Raw genomic sequence first — 25,451 nt, forward strand, 5'->3', positions numbered from 1 at the left:
CAGATATGATACAGATTTTTTAAACAGGTCTGTGTTTTCAGAAATATAGAGATAATTTATGTGAAAGCACCTAGCACAGACCCTGATACATGGTAGAATCCAACAAATATTGCTTTAATCTGTTTTCTTTGATTTCTGACTTTTCCTTCTTCCTACAACCAAAGCCCAATAACTTTCCAAAGAGCATGGCCTAAATTTGACTCTCTCTCCAAAATTCTAAAGTCTAAAAAGTCTTTTACTTAGTACTTTAACATTTCATTTTACATTTTCCACTATGTCTAAATACCAGGGTTGCCAAATACTAATTTATTTGAACAGGGGATTACATACCCTGACAACAACACACAAACATACACACACACATTCTTTATTAGATGATAAATTCTACAGAAGCATATAAACTCCATCAATTATTTTATTTTTTGCTGAGGAAGACTAGCCCTGAACTAACACCTGTGCCAATATTCTTCCACTTTATATGTGAGTTGCTGCCACAGCATGGCTGAAGAGTGGTGTAGGTCTGCACCTGGGATCTGAACCTGTGAACCCTGCCCGCTGAAGCGGAATGCACCAAACAACAACTATGCCACGGGGTAGGCCCCATCGATTATTTTAAGAAAGAAAAAAACAAACCAAGCCCTTCGTTGGATGTAAAAGGTTCCTTGTGAGCTGTCTTTCCATTTTCAGTCTCATGCTTTAGCCCATCCTTCACATATTTATGCTTTAATCACACTGAATTAATTGTCCACTGTACTTTCCATGGTAATTTCCAGCTTCTTTAAATCTACTGCTGCAGGTTCCTCTGTCTGGAACATCCTTCTCAGCAGTCTTCACCTGACTATTTTTATTTATTTATTTATTTATTTTAGTGAGGAAGATTGTCCCTGAGCTAACATCCGTGCCAATCCTCCTCCATTTTGTATACGGGATGCTGCCACAGCATGGCTTGATGAGTGGTGTGTAGGTCCATGCCCAAGATATGAACCCATAAACCCCAGGCCACCAAAGCAGAGTTCATGAACTTAAACATTATGCCATCAGGCTGGCCCAACATTTGACTAATTTTTGTTCATCTTCATGATTCATTTCAGAAACCATCCCCCCATCAAATCTTTCCTACTTCCAGGTTGGGCTAAAGGTGACTTTTTTCCTTCCAGAGCACCTTTTGCTTACCATTTATCATAAAATTCTGAAGGCAGCTATTTTTGCATCTGCTTTCCTCTCTAGGTTCTTTGACATGTTCCTGATGCAATTCCTCATACAGAAGCAGCCACCCAATAATGTGTGTTGGATCAAATGAAATCCATTTGCTCTGTATGTTCAGCACTCTGAAATGGAGTACCAAGGAAAAAGCTCCTCATGTAAATTAAAGTAGTAACTTAAAAAAGATGTTAAATTGTTTTCACCTAAAAAGGTTTTGATATAAAAATCCAGTAACACTTCCCAAGTAGTTACCATGAGCCAAATGTCACACTTAGTACTTTATACACATTTCCCCATATATTCATCCAAACATCCCTGGGAAGTATGCATATTTTCTCCCATTTGAAAGATAAGGATACTGAAGCACAGAGAAGTGAAGTTATCCAAGATCACACAAGCTATCAAGTCCCAAAACTGGAACATGAATTCGGGTTTACTGACTCTAAAGCTCATGTTTTAGTTACACTTTAGAACAGAGACCATTTTCCATGTTACCTTGTTATCCGTTATTAATTGGAAATGGTCTCAGAAAGCTCCAAAACAACTAAACATTTTAGGAAAATAAAAACAATCACTTTTAAGACATGAGAAGACAACAGACTATTTTATTCCAAATAACTTTTTTCTCCTTTTACTGAAATTCATGTTTGTTTACTATCAACAGCAACTGTGTTGATCTATTGCGTTGAAATTGTTGAAATATACTTTGCTGCGCTGTGATAAATCCTCCTAAAATAACCATTGACAATGTATTTCCTTGAACAAGATGCCCAATTTTTAACATTGTATAATGGTGCTAGCCCCCTCCCTCTTAAAGTAGAATGTTAATGATTACACTTGTTACAAAGAAAGCAAGCGGCTTAAAAACAATGATATACATGTTTATTAATGTTTCACTTTATTGTTTAAATATTATCCTGTGTTTACATAATTTTTCATCATTATTCAAACACATTACTTTTCATACACATCCATGAAATCCTATATACATCAAACATTATACTACACCAAATCTAGTAATATGTGTTCAAAATAAATTCATTACTGCATTTAGAAGTAATCTGATGCAAAAAGAAAATTAAAAACAACAGAACAACAGGGAAAAAGCAACAACATAAGTTTAGTCACGTATATATACATGGCTGCAAATATTTCATTAGTATTAGAAGATTAACGTCTTTCAGCAGAGGGGACAAAAACAGGAAATATTTTGTAAAAGAGTATGTAATATTTAATTTCAAGATATATTAGTAAACATTCACAGATTTATATACCAGAAAATATAAAATGGTAAGAAAATATGACTGCAATTTCAAAAGCATCAAAATTTGAGCCCGTATGAAGAAAAGGAAACCTGAAACGCTTTTGGCTATGTGTGCATGTGGTTAGAATTTTGACTCCACACTGAACACAGTGGTTTCTTTTATGGTAAAAATATTGATATAAAAACATTTCCAATACCAATTTATCACTACTCAATATCTAATACATATTAGGTATTCCATTTTTTATCAAATAACATTAAAATTAACAGTACCATGCGAGATCAAGTTAAAGATTTTAAAATATATTTAATTCTCATTCAACTGATTTATAGCACACATATTAATTGAACATTGAATTAAATAACTTGGGAGAAAAAAAGAAGAAAATATTTTACATTTCCTTCTGGGCATTAATTTTTAAAATTTGATTATAAATTGGGGAAATGCAAACATATATGTTTTAATAGAAATTCATGAATTCATGCTACCATACATAATAATAATATAAAACAGAAGTTAAAATTTAATGTAATTCAAAAGAACAGCATAAATTACAGTTAACTCACAATATACATAATTCTTAAGAATACTCCTAGGAAATAATATTATAGAGATATTTTACATATCTCTATATGAAGATGAAACATAAAAAAAGGCAATTGGTATGTTAATATTCAAACTATTCATTTACAATCATATCATACTTAGGAAATCTACTCAATAAAAAATGTAAAATATTTTAAAAGAAAGAAATTTTTAAATGGTTGGCAGGAGAGCATATTGGTAAAAGATTTTTTAAGGGCAAAGAAGCAATGAATATTAAAAGCTTACATTTTTCTTCATTTTGGGCCTTGTAGAAATTTATTCTGCAAAAATAATCACAATTATTTGCAAAGATTTAACTAAAGGATGTTTTCTGAAACTTTTTTTTTTTGTGTGAGGAAGATTGGCCCTGACCTAACATCTGTGCTAATCTTCCTCTATGTGAGATACCTCCACAGTGTGGCTGACGAGTGTGCTGGGTCCATGCCTGGGATCTGAACCTGTGAATCCCAGGCCACCGAAGTGGAGTGCATGAACTTAACCACTACACCACAGGGCCGGCCCCTGTGCTCTGAAATGCTTTTTAAGAAAAGAGAACATTTAACATTTAAAAAAATAAGAAAGACCAATATAAGGGAATTGAGTATATAAATGGTTTCCAAATAATAAAAAAAAATTGTACCACTGAATATATTGGTATAAATGAGAATTCCAGATATGAAAATATGTTCAAGGTATGAAATAAATACAAAATCTGGTTTGAAACAGAGCAGAAAATACCATTTTTGTAAATATTACTACAGACACACATAAGACACATACTCACATAGATACCAAATTTATCAACACGTACAATGTTATTAGTGATTATCCCTAAGCAGTGAGAGTAAAAATGATATTTTCCTCATTTTTGCGTATAGTATTTAATTTTCCTGAATGAATATATCATTCTAATAATATAAAAGTTATATTTTAAATGTACATGAGAGAATGCAGTGTAAGAACTGTCAAGTGGTCTGCTTCTCCTCCATTTATTCAGAAGAATCGAAAGGGTCAGAGAAAAATCACAGAAGATGAGGTCCAGTCTCTTCCACTAAGTGGATGCCTGTTCTTAGGCAAATAACTTCTCTGAGTCTTAAATCTATCTTCCGTAAAATAAAATATCTGCGAAAAGTCATTTTAACAATTCTTCCTACAAACAATTCCAAGTTGCACATATATTAGAAACAAAACAAACATTCAAACGTATTTAAAATAATCTCCAACCTCAGGAGAGGGTGCTGAATTTATCCGTGTTGATTTACAAAATCACCCAGAGGTTCTGAGCATCTGAAGTGTTGCTACTACTGATGCTCTTTTGTACATGGCAAATATATTAAATCCCATAGTCCTTTCTATGAAGATTGAAATAATCTAATTGTGGAGCCAGGGCCAAATATTCTTGGTCTTTGTCTTTGAACGTCAGGCTGCCTGACCCCACTGCTGCGCATGCCTGTGAGGTGCTGTGTAAGGGATGATGAGGCAGAGTTTGTGCAACGGGCCGAATCCCACTGCAGTGCATTTGCACGACTTCCATACGTTTCAGTGCAAGGTGAGTCTGAGGAGAGGCCTTAATTTCAGGTCCACACTGCAAATCTTTCTATATTCTCTGAATAACATCTACTGAAAGTCTTAGAATACCTTAATGTTTGTGAATCACAGTTGAAAATTCAAAATTACTAAATCTTTTAAAATTTTCATCAAGAAAGAATTTAAAGGTCTTAGTTTTAGTTTGTTCCATAGCATATGGTTTACTTTTCCTTTACATTAAACATTTCAATGTTTATATTTAATGGCATTTTTTACAGAGAGTAGAGGACAATGTGAAGGAGATGATATTGTCACGTCTTGAATTAGAAAAGCTTAAACATACATTGCCATCCTTGTCCAAAAGCTATATTCGTAATCACTGCAACATTATGTTCAATCAATAAAATTTTTTCAGTACAGTATTTTGCCGATTGATGAAAAGTTAACAGAAGAGTTCAGGGAAATGGCACAGACGGTTTACTGTATATCCACCACATCATTATTATCAATGGCTATCCAAATACTTAGAGTACATGGGATTATTTGCAGTGTGTTGAGTGGTAAATTCAATGCAGTAAAAATAGTCAGTGTAAACTCCTTGTTAGCATGAGAGTGACTGCAATCCAAGGTCAGTTCTTTTCTTTCATTCTCTTCTTTCTTCTCTCTCCAGCCATGGAAATAGAGCTCAGTTATTTCTGCATGGATGCAAGGTGAATGAGGCTGTCACTTCTCCTTGCAGTGCTATTTATTACAGGTCACTGACATAATACAGCTATTTTTTAAATGAAAAAAAAAGTTATATAGCATTATCTCACTTACTCGGGTAGTTGAAAGGAATGTGCAGAGTGTTATTTATTTATACAGAAATCTGCCAACCGAGAGGCATCATCTTGCTTTGAGGGGCCTCCTGCTGGCAAACTGAGCAACGCTGTTATTATAAGGATTAAAACACTGCACACTGTATGAAAGAAAACATAACACAATCCTACAGTGTGTGGCTGTTTCGATTTTCACCCTGTAAAAACACATTATTCCAATATGGACAAAACTTAGCAAACTTCAAAGCGTACCATTAATTGTGAATACCTATGCTGTCTTCACTGTTCTCAGCTATGAGATATATACATTGTATATATTTATTTAATGTATAGTTTTTGGTGACAATATCATAGACTTACTTGGACCATAAATCAGCCTAATGCACTAATAAATTAATTGATAAGGAATTGATTTGCTAGATAAGTACGTCAGCTTGCAATTTTCAAGGGACAAAGAGAGTCCATGCCCAGAAAAATAATCTTAGAAAATGTAATTCTAGTTATTGTCTCTGATCTCAACCATAGATATGACACCAATTAGTTCTTCCTCCATAATGCCGTCAATGAAAATTATATTTAAGAATAAATGTTATTTCTCAATTAAGAATTACATAATTTCCACTCAGAATTTCTGAAGACCCACATAAAAATCTTGGGAAATAACTGGACTTTTAATAGCATCAGGGATACTAAATATACTTCAAACATTTGCATACTTGTGAAAACTACAGAGCATAACAAAGTGTGCTGAGAATCACAGTGATGCATGAAACCACTAAGAATCAAAACATTTGTGTAAAAATCAACCATTTTTGGCACTATAAGCCCCTGCTAGGGAAAATTTTGATCCTCATTGTGAAGGACAACTTTGGCAATCCTCTTATACTTAGTAATTTCTAAATAGTTTTAAGACTAGACAGCTCAAGTTATTAAATGAACTTGCTCATAGTTGAAATATAGGAATAGAAAGGTGAACGGGCAAAAGTGAACTGCCATGCTAAGCTCGTACCTGGTGTCCCAGCCTCCAAACTCCCCATCCAACTCCTGCTGGAGAAACAGTGATGGGGAGGGGTGGGGGTGAACGCAAGGTCTGAGGACATGAATAGTTGCATGTCAGGCAATAATCCTGGAGAAGATTTCTTTCACAAGCCCTGGGACTATTCCAAATAGGGATCACAGTCCAAAGGGACAGCTGTTTATAACCCCCTCTGAAAATAGTTATTTGGGACTACCACTGCTGCCATTCTTGTGTGTTCCCAGAATCATAATCATAAATATGCTCCTAAGCAAGATTTCTAGTCAGGAAAAATGAAAAACCTACAAAACCTAAACTGTTTTCCTAAACTTTATTTCTCAAAGTGCAAATAAATCCAGAAAAGCTTGCCATCCTTCTTCTTAATAATAAATGTAGTACGGATCATTTATCCTGATTTTTTTTTAAGGTACAATAAATTCTACTTAATTGGAATCATTTAAGATCTTATTATTATTAGAAATGTGATTTAAACTATGAGTTACAAGGAGTTTTATGTAATACAGATATACCAAAATCTGATCAAAAAATACATACAACTTCCCAACTCTCTTTTTGGAAAAATTGAAAGTCATCAGATTCTTTTTCAGGAATATATTGATGGTAATAGTGGCCTCAGTGATATTCAAGCTTCTGCATGAAATGATAAAGAGTAAATAAAATAGCTATTGGAAATTGGTCTCACTGAAATCTGAGGAAAATAATTCATTTTAAAAATCAATAATTTTCTGCTTTTAAGCTGTATTCATTTCAGGCAGATATTTCCCCAGATAAGTCACTTTAGTATATTTGCAAAAATGAAATAAGTCTACAAAATGATTCAAAATAAAATAAAACAAAATAAAAGTTAAAAATCCAAAGTGCTACACACACATTAAGATTATGAAATCACAGCCAAAGGAAATGAGTGACGCGGAGAATCGTGGCAAATGCCTCCAACCGCACAAGTAGAGGAGAGGAAACTGCTTTGACATCTGTGGTAGGGGTCGGGGCAGGGTGTTAGTTCATAAATACATGGATCCCTAACAAATACCATAGTACTTTAAAATCATAATGGTGTATTTTAAATAAGAAAGTCAAAACTAGTAACGAAACTGACTGCCCTTTCTAGTGGGAAAGGCACTCTCGAGACTGGCTTTTAAGTAGGATATTGACTGGCAGAGGAAGATTAAGACCGCTTTGTAAGAGTAAAATGAGTTGGTTCCTGATTCATGGATGCAATTAGAACCACTCAGGGGTGGAGGACAACAGAATCTAAAACAAAAGGCAGCATGGAATGAGATAAAGGAAGGAGAGACTGGCTGGATGTTATGTGGTGGTCATTTCATCTCTAGCAGTCTAATTTACCCTGTTCAATATCCCTGCTTCTCTCATCAACTCAGCATATCGTCTTTCTTTAAACTCAAACCTTGAATGTTAATTACTCTCATTTCCATTACCTCACCACCCTCACTGTAGAATAGGACTAATCCAAATTACATCACCAAGTACCTGGTTAAGGGTTACCATAGTAACAACTATTGTCATTTATGGAATGCTTTCTCGGAGTCTAATCTGCTCATAGTATCTTCATTTAAAATGTATCAGGACATCTTAATTGGATAAATATCTTTTAAAATGTCTTTGTATTCAATTATGCAGATAACACTTTTGTCCTCTAAATTTGTGATCAACCATACGTTAAAGAGAATGTCATATTAATGATAAATAATAACAAAATCAATGGAGGAAAATCACAGGTATAGACTTGGATTATGGTTTAATAATCCAGTTTATTGGTCTCCGTTTAAGTAAAAAGTATAATTGTAGCTACATGATATCTTGATCCCAGTCAAGGTCAACACCAGCATCTAAAAACAGATTTAAAATTTAAGAAGGTACTGGCATGACACAATTCTTCTGTTGGGTTTACTATTCTCCCATCTAAAATTTGTAGTAATTCAACTGCTACATTTCAAGGGTACAATTCATAGTTTGTATATATGAATACAAACATACAACACATACTTTCTCAGAAACTCTGACAGAAACTTACTCATACATACCCACTGCCCATATTATTCTAAAGCACCAGCTGTCAGCTAAATAAGATAATGACATGTGATGGAGCTTGTGAACCAAAATCCTATCTGTCTCTCAGTCTAAAGATAATAGCCTAAATAAATAAAAAAATATATATATATTTTCTTTTTTGCCAAAATGAGCAATTCACAGCATCCTTGAAAGTTTCTAGACTGGTAAATAGGAAAAGTAACTATTTTCTTGATCTAATTCACTGGCTGTAGGGAGGTTGAGATTGTTGCAAGAAAGCAAGCAGTCAACTTCAGAGGAGCAAAAATTGCCCTTCCCATTAGTAATACTTTTTTTCAGCATGTAAAGTTTTGAGGCACTCCAATGTTAATCAGAGAATGAGCACTATTGGCATAGTTCCGTGAATTAAAAACTTTACGATAACATGAATAGCCTTTACCTGATCCCTTAATCTTCTAAATAAACATGTAAAAACCACGATATAGGGAAAGCATGTATTAATCACAACAATTTACGGACCATTGCCTGCATGGCAAAATCCGTGCAGTATTTGTATAGAGATCTTGAAGATTCTGCTCTAGCGTGCAGAAATTTTCCCAAAACTACATTCAGTCATACATTATATTAGTTGTGCCCTATCTTGAAAAGTTTAAATGCCTATAAAACGTAACATAAAAAGTTATCTCATGAATTTGATTAAAAACCATTTTCTCTTGAAGGCGCTTTAAAAAACAATAAGGATGAAAGGACAGAGGATTTGAGTTTGCCAGGTAAACATAAATCTCTGGAACAAAACTGTCTCTCTAAGCTCTTTTTTTAATACCAAAACTATAAAAACAGAATATGAAGGAAAAATGCTTTGAGAAAACTGCCCCTCAGAGAGAGCCAAATTCTTCCCCAAACAGTCCACTTACAGCGCTCATGCCTGCTCACACATAGAGCGATTCTGCAAACCAAAACTGCACTACAAACACAGGACACAGAACTTAAATTCAAATGAGGAGAAAGGGAAAGTCCATGGTCTTCTCATATTCAGCATTTGGAACTTTAAACATCTGATGCTTCTTTTTTGCCTTCAACTGCCTTAGTTTATGATCACAGTACTAATAATAATACCATAGAATACATAATATAATTAACATTTACTGAGCATTCGCTAAGTGACTGATACTGTTTGACATATAGTATCTTATTTAATCCACACAACTATGAGGTCGATACTACTGTTAGATGCCGTTTCTAGAGGAGAAAATTGAAGCTTAAAAAGATTAAGTAACTAACCCATCTTTCCATGATGAAGAGTCAAACCTGGGCTATTTAATTCTCAAATCCCTCTATTCAACCTCTACTTTGACTCTGAAATATTTTACTTCATATTGCAAATTTTAAAAAGTAACTAAACTGGTTACTCTATTTGAAGTATTATAAATTATAATGTGAATTATAATGAAATTATAATGTGACAATAGAAAAGTAGCATATATTGTTAATATACTTGATCCTGTTTCCAAGTTTGGCATATTCACAAATATACCTGGTTATTAATAAATATTATGATATCAAATAAAATAATTGTTAATGGCCTAAAATCAGGAATTAATTAATCTATGTTGTCCAACATCCTTTTCAGAGATTTTAGCTTATTTTCATATGTAAAATATTGATATTTGGCCCATGTGAAATTAACAGTTAGGAGCTGAGGCATAAATGATTTGCCACCTGCACAGGTGTGTGCTATTTGGCAAATTATTCAATCTCCCTAAGCTTCTGTTTCATTGCCTATAAAATAAGGAAAGTCGTGTCCATGTTGTGAAGATTAGATGAGATATTGTATGAGAAGTACTTAGCACACTTCCTAACTCTGTAGACCTTTAATAAATATTAGATATTATGATTTCTTGCCTTTTTAGAAATGAAGAATTAATTTGTGTTTTATAGAAATGGATACCAATTAAGAAAAGCACACTAAATTTTGATAAGAGAAAAGTAAAATGTTGGACAACTTGAGTTGGAGACACTGTGGTCTGTCCAACTAGCCATACCCAGCTGGCAGCAGCAACAGGAAGGCTCGGAGCTCTGGAGAGAAGTAAGCATTCAGAATAATCTACACAGAGGTGAGATGAGGAAGGGATACAGAAACTAAGACAAAAAGGTAATGAAAAGGACCAAGGCTGGATAGAAGCTTGAGAAAGACTTATTTTTTGTTGATTGGGTTATCTTCACTCACTGCCTCTTGAAGATAGATAACCCAAATCTTAGTCTAAAGCATAGCCAAAAAGAGCCAAGTGGATTGCTACAATATTGCCTCTGTTAAGAAGTGGCTCTGTTCTCTACGTCAGTTATGTAATTCTGAGTCTCAGTTTCCTGATCTACAGAATGGAGGTAACACCACCAGCCGTGCAGGTTTTAGGGAATACTGGAGGTGATGTGTAAGGGTACCAGCACACTCACAGTGTTTGGCAGAGAAGAGGCATTAAAATGGATACAGACTGCAGACAGGGAGGAGAGGCGGTAAATCAGAAAGACTTAAGGCAGATGGTAGTATACGACAGGAATGCAGTTTTCATATCAAGAGAATCTAAAAGAACGTTAAAAGAATGACTACACACACAAAAGCAAAACACTTTACTTAGTGTGTGTCTTACAGTGTAGATCCAAAAGTAAAAGAGATTGAAATGTCAAAGGCCTTGAAGTTAAATACTGCCAAAGCGGACTAATAAAGTTCTACTTTATTTGTAACTGGGGCATGCACATGTGCCTTCATCTTTTTATCTTTTTGATTTTTCAGTCCCTTTAGGAAATGCTTCTCTTTGGCTGTTATTTCTCAATACTTTCCCCTCCCCTCCCAACTGGAGGCCCAGTTTTCTAACTTCCTGCTCTGCCTATGTCCCCACCTTCCCATATATTTCTCCCACTGGTTTAGTTAGAGCCAATCTTATAAATACCTGCTGACCTAAACCCAGGAGCACAATGAAATAAATGTATTTTCAAGCCTGTATATTTTTATTCTTCATTGTGTAGTTTTAAAATTAAGAATGATTTATTTGTCATAGTACATTGGACTGGAGGTGTGAATATCTAATATAAAGACTCTTGAGAAAAAAATAAGAGCAAAATATTTTATATTTAAGAAAAACAACCTTAAACAGCCTTCACAAATCCACCCATCTATGAAGATCATAGGATGGCAAAAAGCATTTGGATGGGAATCCTAGCCACAGAGACATCGAGTTCTTTGCCTCTATTTTTCAGAGACCAGGAAAGGATATTTGGGCATGGTGTGCTTGTGACAAACCCTGAGGGTGGGAAGCGTCCTCAGAAGTCACAGAGCCCAATCCCCACCGCCAACATCACTGAGCAGTTGTTCCTCAGCTGCCTCATTCATTCCTCATCATCATAGAAGAGGTTAAATCAGAGCTTACCACCCCACACATGAAGGAACTCACCAGGTCCCAGGACAGCCCATGCCAGCTTTGGGAAGCTCTCACTGTGAGAAACTCCTTGATGGCGTGCAACCGAAATCTGACGCCTTACAATTTCAAACAGCTGTTAATGTTTCTGTTCTCCAAGGCTACACAGAACAGTGCTAATCCCTCTTATATGTAGCAGCCCTCCAACTTTTGAAGATAGTTATCATGCCCCCTTCCCAAGCCTCCTCTTTCCATGCTTGGCATCTACATCTTTCTTTAATCATTCTTCAAATGAAATGGCACTCCATTATTCCGTTGTAATATAGTTGTCTTTGCAAAAAAATAAATCACACGTCCAAATCTAAGTTACCAAGAATATCATAATTAAGCTGATACTCACAATTACTTTCACAATATTACACTTTAATGTGTAAAAAATAAGTTTTAAATTGGATGCTTTCTTTTCCTCACCTACCACAAATGAAAAGAGCATGTGTGGTACCCTCGAGGGATAGTCCCATGTCTTAAGTGACAATACACACACAGGGGACAGTGACACATTGCCAGATAACTGTTCATTCTGATTAATATTAGCATGTCATATGGCTATTATCACATAGATTACGGCAATCACAAATTCAAATTGTTGTGATTCTTCAGCAACCCAGTTTATAGACACATATGACACAGTAGCGTCTGCATCTACTTGCAGGAAAACTCATAGCATCTGCTTTACTGGAGTCCTTTGGCCTGCCTCACCTATGTAATCCTCTCCTAGGCTAATTCAATATGTGAACCCATGACACGTTGTCTATCCTTTTTAAACCATTTCTTTTCAAACTTCAAGTCACATAAAAAGACACCTATGCTGTCATACACTTAACTTAGAAACATGCCTTCTTCAAGCTGGCTAATACTTCATTGTGGCAAAGTTAGTATGATACTGTTTATATTCCTATTACTTTAAAATATTTTATGGCAAAATTTTCCTTATGTGTAAGAGTGACATTCACAGCATTTAGTGACTATGGCAAAGGCATATCAGAAAGGATCATGGCATATGCCAGAGCCGAGATCTTAAGTCCATTATGGAACCAGGTATTAATTCTTTAGTTGTCTCACCTGGAAAAATCTGACAGAGGAGTTCCAGGGAAGAGATCTGGGAAAGCGAATCAGGTAAGAAAATATTTCAATATTTTAACAATCAGTAAAATTGTAAGGAAGACAGCACTTGAATAATAGTCCCGGTAATGATATATACGGTGTTGCTCATACCCTTAAAGGACATAGCGGTTTACAGGGTTTTGAAAATGCCAAACCAAAATCCCCATATTCTCAGTAGAAATAAAAAACAAACATTGAAGTTATTTTTTCATATATTTGAGTAGGAAGCATTGAAAAGCATTTGATCTTGACTTGGTATGAAATCAAAGACGTCTTTAGTTTAAAATCTTCATGTGCTATACCAGCACATATACAATTACTACAGACTTTAATCAAGAGAGAAGCTGTCTGAAAAAATTAACCTTGAAATAACCACTGGATATGATGAGATGAACAATTCATGAATATGAGAATTATTCTCTACAGTGAGTTTGATTATGGAGAATGTAGTCTTGAGCCATGATGAAGCTCTAGCAGATATATAAATAACATCATAATTCTTTAGAGACCTTGCAACTCACACAGCTAGAAAAGACTTTTAGGAATGTTTCTTAAGATATTCCCAAATACGGATATTATTGTACAAATTACTGACTTTTTCTACACTCACGTTTCCATCAAGTGTTACATATTTTGTGACATTCTTTCACACAAGTTTGCCTCATTTAGAAATTTCACTAAAATTTCTTCTCTTGGACAATGGCACTTTTTTACAAGGACCAAGGTTTGGGTTTTTTGTTTGTTCTGTTTTATAGCCACTTCCTGATAAGTACAGTGGATCCCATCCTGTTGGTTTCTATAGCAGATGAATGACTAGTTCCAGAATATGCATCTAACCACACACCAGACTCAAATCACAAAATTACCATAAAATAATGCGACTTCTGATTCACTCACAAGTAGTCAAAATCCTTGAATACCAAAAGCCCACTATATATGTCCTTGAAACAAATATTTTGGATATTTTGATATATTTATTTTCTGCATACCTGGAACAATTGAAATGATTTTGTTTTTCCTTTTTTCTCATTAATAAATCTACCTTCACAGTGCTTGTTCTGCCAGTGAGAAATATGGTACTTATAGAAATTTATTTTTATATAGCCTATAAATATTGAGTGAAAGCTGTTGAGACAAACTTCATCTGTACCTTTCAAAGAGTGACTGAGTCAGTTTGTAGGAGTGAAATAGCATGTATCAGATCTAAATTTGCTAAACAAAATTAGCTGCGTGCCATTCTGTTCGTGTTATCTCTTTCTCTGGCTCATGGTGTGCTAATTCTGGCCACAAGCAATATAGTAAGTACAGAAAAAATAATAAACGTCCCTTTCACCAACAGTTGCCTAAAATGTTTTGTCTATTTCAATTTATCTCAAAGCTTTTTATACTTTCAAATTTCATCCTGTACTTACAAAAAAAAGGAGAGAGAGAGAAAAGGGCCACTAAAGAATTATATCTGAATACAAATCACTTCAGTTTCCATTAATTCCATGTACCCTTTTTGAGGTTTCGATATATCACCAGGGACAGTGGAGCTGCTAAATTTGAAGTTAAAACAACTGGGAAATATTATTAACTGTTTAGCTGATATTTTTGCATAGTAAAAGTGTGACTTGAAATACTAATTCTTTTATTATTACCTAAATGTGTCAATATATTAAAATATTACCAAATATCTGAGCTGAGTCTTGATTTTAATTTAGATGCATTGTTTCATTCATAGCTTGCAAAAATGTCTATTGTAGTTAAAATGGTCACATTTAACCCAGAGGGTAAAGACAAGGACAGATTTTTATCCGTGCTAAATAACAAATGATTAAAATTTCGATGAGCTGTATTTCATAGGGTGGGGCCTTAGTAATACAGTGTTTATATATACCCAAACTGGCAAGCTTCCTTAAATCACACCCAACCATTATAAACTACAGAATCGCATAAGAGACAGTATTACATGACCCATTTTAAAAATATGATGTCAAGAAAATGGATATATACCTGGATTAGGCATGTTCATATTTAGAGAGAAAATATTCTGAAAATTATCTCTACATAGTACATTATATCATCCAAAGACATACTGAAGGGTTTTACAGTGTGATTTTATTCCATATGATAATTTTTTTTTCTTGAAGCAATGCATTCTTCTGCATTAATAGTGGCCACTAACTACATGCAGTAGAAAAAAAGCAATAAAAAATTATATAATTACAGCCAAAATTCACAGTAAAAGAGGGGTAATATTATTTCCTAAATGTATATTTTTCAAACATAGGCAGATTTACTGTAACTTTTTTTAAAGCCTCAGCTTTGGAGTCCTGCTCTTGCATTGGTGCCTCCCAAAGCTCAGTACTACTTAATTTATATTTCTATTTCCAGGTTTCTTTTAAAGAGGTTCCCCAAACTGTATAAACATAGGTCCCCAAACCTTGGATATGCCCCTACTTTGAAGTTTTCTCAAGAAGATAAGGAATATATGATGGTTTCCTTAACATCCACAGTACAAAGAAAGAACTCTGGAGAATATAATGGAGGAGGAGAAATACAGAGTAACCTAAGGGAGGACTCCTTAACTGACGGATTTATTGGACATGTTTCTTCAAGTGGCTACAGGGAGAGTAAAAAGAGCTGTTGGCCTGAAGGCAGAGGATCTGTTCTGCTAGAGATCCCTCTCTAGCACAGTAGGGCAGCGAGGGTGGAGGAGGCACCACTGGCTCCTCCCGCGGGGAGAAGGCAGGCGAGAGGCTGAGGAGCAGCAGGCAGAGGCTCTCAGGACGGAGCAGACATGTAGCTGTACCGGACTGACGCACCAGGCAGGCTTCCCCCGACACACTACTTCTTTCTATCTCTATTTCCTCATCTACAAAGTAGGAACAAGAATCCCTGATTCAAACTTTCTTTTCAGGGATTCTTGGAAGAAAAACAATCAGGAAAGTTCTAACTTCAGAGAGAGGCACTCATGTTTCCATGCCCGATTCTCTCATTAGTAGATTACTCGGCAGACTGTTAGGTAAGTTTGAAAGTTATATTAACTCTTTCAGACCACTGTAAATTAAGGTAAATTAGGCCACAGCAGTGACCCAGAAAGGCTGACCATTTCTTAGAATCTGGTAACCTGAGAAGAAATGTCTGGAAGAGCATTTTCACTGGTAGCATCTGATTCTATAAAGACTATACTCATTTCACAAATTTTCAGAATGCAGAGTGAATCATCTGAAAGAGCAACTAAGAGAAGCCCAGTCACCTCTCAGTTCAGTTATGCTGCAAGTGTTTCCTTAATAGGATCCTTTTAAAATTGTAGGCATATGTCTAGTTGTCTATTTTAAGATATTGAGAAATCTTAGTTATAACAAAGTTGTGTTATCATATATATCTAGGAATAGAAAATGCCACATTCTGTCTGGAATTCATTTTTCACAAAATACTTATTAGCACTTCTCTGGAGGCAAACATTCCTCCCAAAAAGTATGGAACATCACTTAATAACATATTTTTTTGTATTGTGTTTTATTTGCCTTGTCTATCCTTTTTTAAAAGAAAGGGGAAAGTTAGTATCTTGAGCTTCTTCTATGTGATCCTCAGTTCCTGACATGGTCAGGATGGGTCAGTACATGCTTATTGCTTAAACTGATTAAAATTTTTAAATGGGAGTTAAGTAAGAAATTGCAATATGATGGCCACAGAAAAATAGTGGACTACAAAACACTTACGTATTTAAGAATGGTATTCACATATATTTAACTCACCAAAAATAAAACCAACAGAAATACTTTGTACCATATTATGAGCAGACTCTAAAAATGGGAATGGGGACAAAAGATATACTCTTGGAAAGACTCCATTGAAAGAAATACCCTAGGAAGTTCAAGAAAGCAACTAAAGAAATTCCCAGGGCAAACATGCCTAAAATCTATTATTAACAATTCTATAATTATGTTTTTAGAATAGCTTACTTTGTGCACTATATGGCTTAATTACAAATAATCACCATCCATGAATGAGCTTAAAATTGTTTTAGCAAATGTGTGTTATTCTTTCATTTAAAGAGTATTTTTAAAGATGTATATGGTACCACATTAGTCTCTACAGGGAATAGAAACTCTTGCTCTTAAAAAGTTAAAACTACAGTGTGGTTTTAAGACGAAATCCCAGGGAAGCGGCATAGATAAGGATTGTAGGCTAGGGCAGTTAGTGAAGGAAGACGTAATGAGGAGGCATGATTTAACGTAGAACTGAAAAGATCCAACTGTTTGGACAGGTGAGGCACCAAGCGAGCCATGAATGCAGGGAAAGGACCCGGCAAAAGCAGAGACACCAGCAAACACAGTCATGGAACACTGACTAGGTCAGTCTGGTGCTTAGACAGAATACATCTTAAGAAACTCAAGACTGAATTAAAAAGGAAACTGAAGACAATTTTAGAAGGCTTTGAACTTTATAACGGGAATCCATTGAAGGCTTCTGAATAGAAACTAGGATAATAAAAGTATTATATTAGAAATAGTCATCTGGCAGTGACAAGAAGGAAGTCTTGGAGGTAAGAGGACATTGAACAAGGGGGCCAGTAAAGAGGATCTTGCAATATCCCTGCTCTGAGGCTCTTAAGGACTAGATGAGGTCAATAAAAATCTGAGGAAATAGAGTTTAATAAGCCATGCAATCAAATTTCCTTAAGAAACACCAAGAACTTGTTTAACTTCTCTAGTTCTAGACAAAATGATCAGACAAAAGGAACTCCTAAAAATAAAAGTGAGTGTCTAAAAGAAATATTATCCTGTTTTAATTTTATTTGGTTTTCATAGGTCCCTATAGAAAGAAACTCATATTCTCTAAACCCACAGGGAAGAATAGGAAATAATGACAAAGATTTTAGTAAAAGAAGAAGAGTTTGCCTAAAGCAAGTCACTGCCATCCATGACCTCAATTAGGTATCACCCTGCTAGAGATTGGGACCCATCCTGGAACACAGGATTTGCACAACTTATTACTGGAGCTATAACCATGGCAGATATAGTCACAGAACCTGGAGAATCTGCTGCCAGTTTTTTCAGTCCTAACCAGCCACGAGATATCCTCAGCAGACCACAGAAGGCCAGCAGACCCATCTTTTGAAAGCAGGTTTACAATCCCCACTTGTGTCCTAAAGGCTTAAAACCTGGATGTCCCCCTATACCAGATGTCTATGGGACCATACCTAAGTAAAGGTCAGAAAAGTAGTAAAGATGTAGTAGATGAAACTGATTATTTACAAGTCTGATCCTTTTGGAAAATAAATGAGTGTTTACTGCGCCATTCATTTTCCTCTCTTTAAACACCTTTAGACTACGTTCCAAATGACATATATAAGAACATTCATACAGCCTTGATTACTATTGCTTTAACTCCCTGGATTCAGAAACTGAGTCTTGCATATTCTTATTGGTGTTTAGTATGCTTCAGTAACCCCTGAAGTAAGATGATTAACAGTAATGATCTTGAGCTACCTCTCAAGGGAGAAGTTTAATGACGTTGCAAAGGAAGTTTCATGGTGTCCATGTTAATGTTTACAGGGGGTTCATTTTCATCTCAAATTCCTAACAGGAAGTGACTCTTCCTGCCAGAACAAGTTTCAAACCTCCTTTCTGTCACTACGGCCCATGAGAATTCTGTCATGAGAATGCCCATGATGTCTGAGAAAGCTCTGGCGGCTTGAAGGAAGTCAGCGACAACTAGAGTGTTAAGGTTAAATCAACAACATTGCAAAGTCACAAAGTCCAGAGGCAGCATCTTGCAGAAGACAACTAGGGGGAAGCAAATGTGCCACAGAAATAAATTTATAAAGTCTTAGTACTTAAATCTTAGTTTATGCACTTGTGCAAAGAATATAACTGTGATCTTAGCAGGGGCCTGAAGAAAGAAGAGGGCCCAGCATAGACAGTGGAAAAGATAAAGACCCTTGGGTCCAAGGATGGGCATGGATGAATCTGAAGTATTCCCATGGATTTGCCAGTTAAAGGTCCTCACCAACTAATTGGTGGTAAGGAACGCACTGTTTGTTCTTCATAATCCATTTTATTTAAGCGTGGATATTACTTAATACAGAATGGAGAAAGAATCATTCTCTAGCTGATCATCTCCATAAAGTCCCACATAAAAGCAACTCTTGAAGGTGCTGTCATATACAGATACTAGTGTGAGCAACTCTTACCTGACTTTTAGGGTCAAAATTCTATGTCCAGAATAGGTCCTACCAGGTAAACAGATCCTCTTACAGAACTATGCCTTAACAAAGTTGCTCTATTTCTTTAATCTTAATGTGCTTTAAGTTATAAATGCAATCAATGATTACTTCCTAAATATAAATTAAAGATGCTGATGATCCACAGTCTTCCCCTTGCAAAGAACTTCACCATCTGATAATTAGGACCATGGTTCCAATCCATTTGCTTCCACTTCAATTTTGCAATTCTCTTTCAAAACAACACAACTTTGTATTTCTTTCTTTTTTTCTTAAGTGTCTGCAACTTTTCAAGTACTTCTACGTATATTAAAGAAAATGATCCTGGTATCAGGAGCTGCCAATTAACTTATACCACTTAACTTCCTGTGCTACGAATCTCCTCACTTGAAAAATGAGAGGACGGGACTAGATCAGTGGTTCCTAAACAGTGCTGGATTTCCGCCAAGTCAGGGCAGCAGAGTAGAGAAGAGAGAGGAAGGAAAGTAAAGTTAGGGCACAGAGCAGGCTTCTGGCTGCAGCTTCAACACACGCTCTCCTTCTCTCTTTTCCCTGCTTTAGACACCAGGGCCACACAGGTGAATTCACATGAAAAAACAGTTCTACTTATAAAAATAATGGAAAACTCAATGGATTTCTTTTTCTACAAAATCTGCAGATCCTTTTTCTATCTAACGAATCATTAAAAAAACCCAAGATCACACAGAAAATGATTGTAAGACCCGAACCCAATTCTCCTAACTTTTATTCTGGGGCTTTGTTCTGTAGCATCACAACCAGCGGGGCAGCTGCGTCACTACCCTCTGCCTAGGAAAGCACCACTCCCAGTACATCCTGTGTGGCTGCCGCCCCCTGGAGTTGTGCAGAGCAGCAGGCCTGCAGAGCAATCACTTATTCAAAATGGAAATAACTAGAAAACAATTACCACATGCTCAAAAACGACTTTAGAACTAGGCCCAAAATAGGCTTATAATATATTTCACCTCCATGTCATAAAAGTGAGACAGTTCTCTTTCTCCCTAAAAAACTGAGTACAAATAGCACCACTTTTAGTGTCAAATACAAAAACAAGAAAGTGGTTTTAAAGCTTTGATTAAAGCATTGGAAAATAGGTCAATTTATTTAATAAACATGTCAGAATTATCAACAACTCAGAAAAAGAAAAAAGCCATATACAACGAAATTTAAAGAGACCACGGAACAATCCTGAAAAGTAACATTTCTGAGAAATAGTCTTCAAATACAAATGCTTTAGAGTAAATAACCTTTCATATCACTTAGACAGGTGCTATTCTGACAGCAATGGTCTGCTAGAAAGTTTACATTATGTTTATTAACATATGTGTACATGTTTTAAATATATCAATTAACTTGTTATGAGAAGATTTTAAAGCCATTTTTCAGAAAACTGCTATACAGCGGAGAAATAGAGGGCACATGACATGCATTTCCCCTTCAGGCCCACAAACCAAGTCACAAAGACATGAAGTGAGTTGCTCAAGACATTGAAAAGAAATCGGAGGCCTTGTCCCCACCACATAGAAATCCTGATTCAAACCACCCGGCTATGTCCTGCATCACACTTCATCACAAATTGGGCAAAGTCGCCTTCAAATTAAGTAGAAAAGCTACAGTTTCAGATCTTTTAATTTTAAAAAAAAGGTAAAATTAAGGGACTATTTGTCATTATAAACTATAAACTTCAGTCAGTAGCTATATTAGAATGAATGAAAAGTAAGGTTTTACTCAACTGCCCAATATTTATAATAATTCAGAAAATGAGTATTAGATAAAAGATGCAGTCTGGTTTCATATGGTCAAATGTAACATAGTAGTCTATTGCTAAAACGATATAACCTGAAGAAAACTCTATAATATGATTAAATTCTACCCTGCATACATCCTCATTAGATCGCTGTAAAAGGTAACAATGGAAAATGCTTGACAATTTCTGTAGAATGGCTGTAGTCTTGAACATGTATAAGCTAATTTCAATATAAATATTAACATCTCTTAAAGCAGTATCTCTTAAAAGGGTGAAATCAAACAGCAAGTGCCAACAAGTTTGCAGGTAACAGAACATCTTTTTTGATCATTTGCCTCATTTATGTTTTAGGCATTTACAAATTACACATGGATATCCAACAGCAGCAAAACACAGTAAGATAAAGCAAAAACTTGTTTGCTATTTTTAATATATCTTACATTTTTGTAATAACCGGCTTGAAATAATATAAAGATGACACCACTTTGAAGCACTGTAGTATTTAAGGCATCCTAATTCGATTTATTGTCTAAAACGTGCCTCTCACAGAGTCATTAATCTCAAGGTGGCTCTAATCACAAGGGTGCAGAGAATATTTAAGAAAGAGCACAATTCCTTGCACTCCCAGCATTTTTTAAATGGCAGTAGTCCTCCTTCCTTCTTGGTCAAGAGGGGAAAAGAGGAAGAGAGAAAGGGAAAAATGGACTTCTCTGTAGAATGATTTGGCCTTGGAGTCTGGGCTTTTGAGACGTGCTAGTGATCTCGGATCGATGCCTTTTTATTTTCTTTCAGGAATAAATCTGAGCAATGGAATGGCTGGCGATTGTCCGGCCAACCAGCCATATCAGATTTATCAGAAAGAAAGAATGAAAACTGACTCAGAGGACTCCTGCAGAGGCTGAGTGGCAGCTTGCTGCTAAAGACACACACAAAGAGAATACCCTTAGTGATGGAGGAGAAAATATTATTTATTAAAATTACACATATGAATACATAAGATGTAAAGAAAAAACCTATAGTAATGGAAAGGGTGAATGCAGAAGACAGATGATAAATAGTGCTTCTATTTAAGAACCAAAGGAATGAAAGCTCATGAATACTAAATATTTGAATCCACTTTAAGGAGGAAATATGATTTTCCCTCAAATGAATGCAAACTCTAAAAATCAGCCAACGCAAACTTACTGTGTTCAGGTTAAAGATACGTAGCTGTTCCATGAAGTGTGTGCCCTGGTAAATATTCTAATGCAATTTCTTAATTAAGACACATTTCCAGTGACTAAATGAAAATATATATAAAGCAGTCAGTGCCTTGATTTTCAAAAAATTTGGCTTTCTATGCATGCATAATTAAAATAAATAAAAGCAGTTTGGTTTAAGAGAAAAAATCAGAATACAAGGGATCATGATACAACTAGTCATTCAATTTTATCATAACAGTCCATATAATAATATTTTCAAGTGTTTTATAGTTACAGTAATAGGTATAAATTTATTAAGAAGCATTCTGAAGGAAAAAAATCTTCTTTAAAAAGGCCCCTTTGACATATATAAGAATTTCAAAATTAAGAGAAAAAAGAAGAGTGTACCCACGGGTGTGCTTACAGCAAGCATGTGTAGGAAAGAGGATTGATGGGTTTTGAAAATATATTTAACTAAGTCTTAATCACCTTTTTCTTCTCAAATGTAAAAAACTCTAAGTTTGGAGGCATGATATATAGGAAAAATGTATGCTCCTTTATAGGATGAAAAGCAGAACCAAGTTATCTGCAAATAAGAAATGGAAACTGAACTTGTTCATCACATAAGTATCAATGTTTGTTAAGGGTATCAGTTCAATACTACTCTATATTTTATTCCAATACAAAGGTAACTGATTATTTTTCAATCATGCCAGACAGAAATTTTGGAATTATTCCTTTTGGTGGTAAAGGTTTTATAATTATCACATAAAGGACCTTTGGCTATAGTATTTATACATAAAGTGAATCACTGGAAATCAGGCAAAGTCCTTCAGAATTACTAAAATACCACCTTCTCTAAAGCTGATTTTTTTCAAGCAAAAGGAGAAAACACAAAAACAGGTCCTCTTCCGTTACAACTATTTTGAGAAATATCTTAGATCTATACAACGGAACCCCCTAGATTTTATTCTGTTCACAGAGATCAGTAAATAAGGTGCATTCCTTCTGCTGCTTAAGAAATTAGCATTTCAAAAATGTGCCACTTTCCCCTGAACTCCAAGCGTGTCTAATAATGCGAGCAGCAGACTGTCTTCCCTCGTTTCCTTAATTTGTTTCATCTAAAAGCAATTCACTCAACATCTTGTCGCCCTCTGGCAGCTTAGTTTACTTATCCGCACTTAATTTCTCATTTGGACCAAAACAAACTCCTCCAAATAGCTACTGACTGCTAACCGCGAGAGGGGAGACACGCAATATGTATTTACTTGGGAACATACAGACACACAAACACAGCCACACACACACAAAGCCTCACTCATACACCAGACAGTAACTTGGTTTTATAAAAGCGCTACATTAAAACCAGCGGAACTTTCCCTGCCAGGTGCCGCAGGGTGGGGGTGGGGTAGGATGAAAAAAGAAGTCCCGGGGCATTTCCAGGTTCCAGTGGATCACCTTAGCTTGCGCGCTGCAGTTACACCGGGACGCGCCGAGACGTCTTTGTGCGGCCCTTTCGTCTAGCTCACTTTGTGTTTTGAACGAGTAAGGCTCGCCTTTGTGCCCCTAGAATTTCAAGTACACAGTCACACACGGAACAACAATGGCACGCTAATCCTCGCGCTCTAAATGGGCTCACTTGTGGGTCTGACAATTCGCGGGGGGTGGGGGGGGAGCGAGAAGAGACGAGCGAGGGCGCGAGGCGGTGTCGCCTGAGACGAGGAAGGGGACAGCTGCAGAACTAATTTGGATTACATTCCTTGCAGAAATTCTGAAAAGGGCTTTTCGGCATAGCTCAACCACGAGCCGCACAGTTAATACCCAATGGCTGCGGACTCGGAGCCGGGTCCCCCAGCGGCTGAGGCCGAACCAGACAGCCCCCAGTAGGTCGCCTCCTAGAAATTCCTCCCGGCTAAGCCTGCCTGTCAGTGGCCACCGCTTTTGAATGGGTCAATGTGCATAATCAACCCATTGAGGGAAAATATGAAGGGACTCCGCGTGGGGAGGGAGATAAAAAGGGATGTATCCAGGAGGCCGCTTGGAATCTCAAGTCCGTGTTGGTGATGTCCGGAGGTGGCTGTAACGCGGGACCTGGTACGCATGAAGAATTTCGGAGTAATTGGGAGGGTGCAAACGGCCACTACAGACAGCGCGCTTTGTGCCATTCGAAGGTCATTTTGAAAGACTCGATGATTGTAACTTGTTATTTACAAGGCAAGGAGGGGGCGGCGGCGGGGGCGGAGCGGGAAACTACAGCGCGCTGTTTTCTTGGCGAGGTCAGAAGGACACCCTCCGGCGGCCTAAAGCTCTCCCATCGCCAATGCCGGGGGCTTTATCTCCTTTAGCCGCCTCCCACGCTCCCGCTACCAGCCCCAGAAGGTTCCGGAAATCTCTCCGGCTCTCCAAAAGGCCGCCCTTGGCCGCGGGAGACCCCGGTTCTCCTCCGTCCTTTCCTGTCCCACTTTCATCCCCAGGAAACTCAAGCGTCAGAAACTTTGAGCTCCCTCGCACTGCAGGTGCTGTCATCAGCCCTGCGCGCCGCGGAGCACCAGCCCCACTGCGCTGCCTCCCCAGGGGTCAGCCGACCCTGTGCCCGTCCTGGTCGCCGGCGCTCGACCTCTCCAGCAAACAGCGGCCGCGCGCACGGCGCAGCCACGCCCGCCTCGGCTTCAGTCAATCCGCGCGCCGGGCCGGCTCGGCAGCCGCGCCGGGCAGTAAACAGAGAAGTTGGAGGGACTCCGGCCAATAGCAAGTTGAACTGCAGGAAGAACTCTTCCTGGAGCCAAACACAGCAACCGACGGGAAGGCCGGACTCCCGGCTCAAGTATGTCAAGCCTTTCTTTTTTTTTTTAAGGGGTCAGGCAGGCAAAGCAGCTCCCCTCCCGTCAATGGGGCGAGGACTCCGGGACGCCGGCCGAGGAGGCCCAGAGTTCCAGGCCCCGGGCCGAGGCGCGCCCGCCCGCTCCCCGCGCTCCAGCTGCCCAGGCTGGGCTCACGCCGGGTCTGACCCCGCGAGGCTCGGGCGACTAGGGGCGCAGTGGCTGCCGGCAGCACACACAGGTGCAAAGCCTCGCTCGCGGAGTCCCCTCCTCACAGCCTCCCTAAGATTCCTAAGCGGCTCAGTGGCACCGCCGCGGGACCCCTGTCCGTCCGTCCTCGGCCCGGCGGGGCGCGCAGACGGGAGAGGACCGCCTCCTCCGACGCGGGCTTTGGGTCTCCCACGTCCCGCACCACAGGCGCGCCCAGCAGGGATCC

At 37.4% G+C, this 25,451-nt stretch overlaps 1 protein-coding gene across 6 annotated transcripts in view; it reads right to left on the reverse strand.

The window, feature by feature from the left end:
- ERBB4 (erb-b2 receptor tyrosine kinase 4) overlaps positions 1 to 25,451 on the reverse strand; it is a 1,102,331-nt gene that overhangs the window by 1,075,778 nt on the left and 1,102 nt on the right. The gene's annotated exons all lie outside the window — the stretch shown is intronic.

Source organism: Equus caballus, chromosome 6 (genome assembly GCF_041296265.1).
Source record: "Equus caballus isolate H_3958 breed thoroughbred chromosome 6, TB-T2T, whole genome shotgun sequence".
NCBI lineage: Eukaryota > Metazoa > Chordata > Mammalia > Perissodactyla > Equidae > Equus > Equus caballus.